At 42.4% G+C, this 5,000-nt stretch overlaps 1 protein-coding gene across 6 annotated transcripts in view; it reads right to left on the reverse strand.

Moving 5' to 3' along the window:
• The window catches only part of LOC143029713 (latrophilin Cirl-like), a 1,085,987-nt gene that overhangs the window by 11,081 nt on the left and 1,069,906 nt on the right, over window positions 1-5,000 (reverse strand). The window lies entirely within an intron of this gene.

Here is a 5,000-nt window from a genome sequence, read left to right on the forward strand (position 1 = left end):
AGAGAGAGAGAGAGAGAGAGAGAGAGAGAGAGAGAGAGAGAGAGAGAGAGAGAGAGAGAGAGAGAGAGAGAGAGAGAGAGAGAGAGAGAGAGAGAGGGATGAAGAGAGAAAGAACAGGAAGTTATGAACAACTATAGTTTATCGAGAACCTCCAAACTTCAAATGAACAATTTAACTGACTCTAACAACAATATTCCTGTGATGTTGCACTTTACATATTTTATTCTGGTTAGAAATAAACCAATCTTATTCGGTCGTGAAAAGAACGACGTCTTCCAAGGTGAAATCCCATCTCAGTTGATCCTCTAACTGTAGCTAATTTCACAGCTTTATTCCTGGCAAAAAAAAAAAAAAAAAAAAAAAAAATCAGATAAGGAGAAGACTGTAGATTACCTGCTAGCCAACCCTTTCGACAGATGATTCCAACCGTGTCAAAGAAAGCTACAAGTCGAGAAGGTTAAACCAATCTTGGTAAGTCATTCTGATATACTTCAGGTCGCATTCTCTTATTGTAAATTTTGAGACGAAATAGAGAAGTGTGCAGGAGTGACGTGGCAGAGGTTGATACAGTCATACGACTCATGGAAAAAGTTGGGAGAGGCCTTTGTTTACCAGTAGACTCCGAATATGTGATATGCATTGTACTTGCTCTACTTAACACAAGTGCACTTATGCAGTACATATAATTATGTGTATGTATAATATGCATCCATATATATTGAGTTCATTTATTTTTATCATATTTCTCTCCCTTTCAAACGAGAAAGACCTTTTGGTATGTATGTATGTATGTATGTATGTATGTATGTATGTATGTATGTATGTATGTATGTATGTATGTATGTATGTATGTATGTATGTATGTATGTATGTATGTATGTATGTATATATTTATGTATGTACGTATGTATGTATGTACGTATGTATGTATGTATGTATGCATGTATGTATGTATGCATGTATGTATGTATATATGTATGCATATACTGTATGTATGTACGTATATATCTATTCCGTTCTGAATTCATTTCAAACAGGTTCTGATATTATACAGAAGATGTTCTGATTATTTGTATACACAACACAAGGCATTTGATTCCAATATTCCCGCTGGACATATCCGGGGAATGACAGGTAATCATTACTCCACTATATTCTCATGGAACTAATAATCGTGACCCGCTTGCGGGAGCTTCTCGGCCGCTGAATGAAATCGTCCGGTATGGCCGGGATAAAGTACCCCCAAAGGACAGTCATGTTCCAAAGTTCGACGACAATATTCCGGTAACTGGATGGGGCTTTGGTCGCGGTATACTGGGTTCTAAGTGTAGATGATGATCGGAAGAAGAGGAAGAAGAGGCTCGAGTAATGGGGGAAAGGTAGAAGAAAAGGAAAAAGAAGAAGAAAAGGAAGAAGGAGAGGAAGAAGAAGATGGAGGAGGAGAAGAAGATGGAGAAAGAGAAGAAGGAAAAGAAGAAGAAGATGGAGAAGAAGAAGTAGATGGAGAAGGAGAAGAAAAAGAAGAAGAAAAAGATGGAGAAGGAGAAGAAGATGGAGAAGAAGTAGATAGAGAAGGAGAAGAAAAAGAAGAAGAAAAAGATGGAGAAGGAGAAGAAGAAGAAGAAGATGGAGAAGGAGAAGTAGATGGAGAAGGAGAAGAAAAAGAAGAAGAAAATGATGGAGAAGGAGAGGAAGAAGAAGAAGATGGAGAAGGAGATGAAGAAAAATGCCGCTAAAGGATCTACAGCCAAATACGGATACTGCAAGATTGTCGACCAACTTTTGAATCTGTCACGTGTCTTGATCGATGTAAACCTTCAATCCCTGAGATGAATGCAACATTTTGTCGCCAGAGCAAGCGAGATCTCCGACGTACATCACATGTACATAAAAAAGGGAGTGGGGGATTAGTGTCTATGTAGGCTTAGGTCAGCCATCACAATCGCCATCAAGCTCAATTTCCATTCCCTTCATCTCTCCAACCGCAATTAATTTACTGAACGGAATTTATGTAAACCTGAGGCTCGATTCCCGAAAACGATTTTCAATTCGGACCTACAGCGGTCCGGACCGGACAGGGCCGGGCAGGGCCGGGCAGGGCCGGGCAGTCCGGATAATGAATATCTGTTTCATCAACAGGGTAACGCCTTTTATGGTTTTCTGTTCACACCAAGACCCAAGAACTTCATTCAGATGAGGGGTGACCTCAGGATTGATCAAGTACTCCTCCTCCTCCTCCTCCCCCTCCTCCTCCTCCTCCTCCTCCCTTACCCCGGGCCACCTCCTAACCTGAATAAAATCGCCTGTGGACCTACCCCAAGGGAGCTTATACAGCGTTACCGAATTGAAGGACATTAATTTGTTATGTCAATACGGAGGTTTAATTTCGGGTTTCACGTTTATGTTTGTCATCCGGTCTTATACGCAATCAGATTACCGGATTTTCGGTTCTCTAATTGAAAATCGGATGCGAGTGATAGACCTCCAACTGATTACAAACGGGCTCTCACGGCCAGGCGAACGCGTGAGAATAAGATGAGGAACTCACGCCATGAGCCGCTGAGCTACAGCCGATGTCATCACCTTCCCTATGACTGAAAGGGTATATAAATATCACATTATATGGATATACAACCATAGCCCATCTACATATTTGATTTAGCCCCCTGATGTTTCTTGGACGCTATGTGCATATTATTTCTGTCACTAAATGATTCTATTCAATTCTGAAAAAATATAATCAAGTTGCGTGGCGCCGTCTTACATATTCTGACTGGAGCCAAGCGGTTTTATTCAACTAAGAACTGTACCCAACGAGATCTCCCTTCCTCTTGCATAGTCATTATGGTTAGAGCCAGGAGACTTTATTCAGGTGACCTTTCATTGTGGCACGTACTATTCGTTGACTTGTCTTATTATGGTCGGGGGCATCGACTGGACTGATGCGCTGCCCTCTGGCTGCCGAAAGCCAGCAGTAGATGATTAAAAAAAAAAAAAAAAAAAAAAAAAATCTCGGCATATGAAATGGTTATAAAAACAAATAATAATAATAATAATAATAATAATAATAATAATAATAATAATAATAATAATAATAATAATAATAATAATAATAATAATAATAATAATAATAATAATAATAATAATAATAATAATAATAATAATAATAATAATACAAATATGTATAAATAAATAAAAGTGTATTTCTGTGCACCACGAGATAATGTTAAGATCTTACAGCTAGGGAAGTGATGATAACAACAATAGACAAGTAAATGAATAAATATATGTATGAAGTATGAATAAACCTATCAACGACGTAGCATACATCTCATCACTATTTCGATTATTAGAAGTTTCGTTCGATCTATCGTGTGCGTGCGTGTGTGCATGTGCGTGTGTGTGTGTGTATGTGTGTGTGTGTGTGTGTGTGTGTGTGTGTGTGTGTGTGTGTGTGTGTGTGTGTGTGTGTGTGTGTGTGTGTGTGTGTGTGTGTGTGTGTGTGTGTGTATGTGTGTGCGTGTATGTGTCTATAAGGAGATGTGTGTGCGTGGATGTGTACGTCGGTCCAAAGACCTGTCCTCGTAAGGCAATCACTAAACGGAAACTCACTCCAGAAGGGCGAGTGTGGCTATGCATCGTCAGCTGTTTCTTCTCCCCCCAAACACCAACCAAATCGCAATAGCCCATTACTCCAGAGTTGTTTACCAGATCATGAATTACCAATTACTCTTCTTAGACGTTGTGTTCATTATGAAATACCATTCCCAGTATTTAAGAAAAAAAAAAGTAAAGGATAAAATACAAATGCTAGTTTGATGGGTAGGTTAATGTTACTGTGGTGAGGTGGTGGGGGTGAGGGGGGATGTGGGCAGGTAGAACAGTATGATGTGCAGAGCAACAGCCTAGTCACGCCCAATCACGCGACTCATGCATCAATAGTTGCAGTGAAACTACCAAAACTGATCTCCATCGTTACAAGGGGGCTCCCGCCACCAATATATATATATATATTTATATATATTTGTTATGAGAGACCGCAGGCTAGCCTTTCCAACCAAACTACACCAACGTAGCTAATCCACTAGGGCATCCAATCACCAATCTATTCGATCTATTCCAGTTGAAGAACGTGCTCTCATCTGATCGGTCGTACCTTGGTTCTTCCCGGACTTCGATGGATCGTGAAGGAGGAGGTGGGAAGGGGGTGGTGGGGGAGGTGGGGGAAGGGGTTCGTTGGTTAAACCGAGGTGGTGGGAATTGTTGAGGGTAGTTTCTGACTGTTGTTGTTGTTGTTGTTGTTGCTGTTGCTGTTGTTGTTGGTGTTGTTGTTGCTGTTGCTGTTGCTGTTGTTGTTGCTGTTGTTGTTGCTGTTGTTGTTGTGTCATAGGAGTGTGCGTGTTATGAGCAATGACGACAGAATGAGCCAACGGGTGGCTGTTGTTGGTGGTATTGCTGTTGTTGGGGGCGAAATACACAAAATTCTCGTCCTCTTTCTGTCCGTCTTGCGTGGCGGTGGTCGTGTTGGTGGTGGTGCTGGTGATGGTGGTGGGGGTCGAGAGGTTCTGATAGTGGGGGAGGCCAGCGACCTGGGTCACTGGGTGGTCATGGTGGTCGAACGTGGAATGAAGAAGAGCTGCTTGGCCAAGAGAAGAGAGCGCAGCGCGAAGGAGCGTAGGGCTGAGGCCAAGAACAGACGCAGTCTCAGCCTGAGCTCGTAGATGAGCAGGCAAAGGTCTGGGGTACTGGCGAGGTTCGAGATAGAGGTGGGACATGGCAGACAGCGGGTGTTGCACCGTAGGACCCGCCGAGTCATAGATATGAGAAAGGGTCGGTGTGGACGGGGGTGAGGAATATATTTGCGCCGCTTGTCTCTGTTGGATATGGTAAGGGAAGGACGAGCAGGGCTGCTGGTACCCGTCCGCAGTAGGAGGAAGGACAGGGAGGTTGAAGGCTGCGCTGAAAGCTGCAGCCGGGATAGTAGGAGCATAAGTGGTCGT

The sequence above is a fragment of the Oratosquilla oratoria genome, chromosome 11 (genome assembly GCF_046742065.1).
Source record: "Oratosquilla oratoria isolate Oo_2021 chromosome 11, ASM4674206v1, whole genome shotgun sequence".
Lineage (NCBI taxonomy): Eukaryota > Metazoa > Arthropoda > Malacostraca > Stomatopoda > Squillidae > Oratosquilla > Oratosquilla oratoria.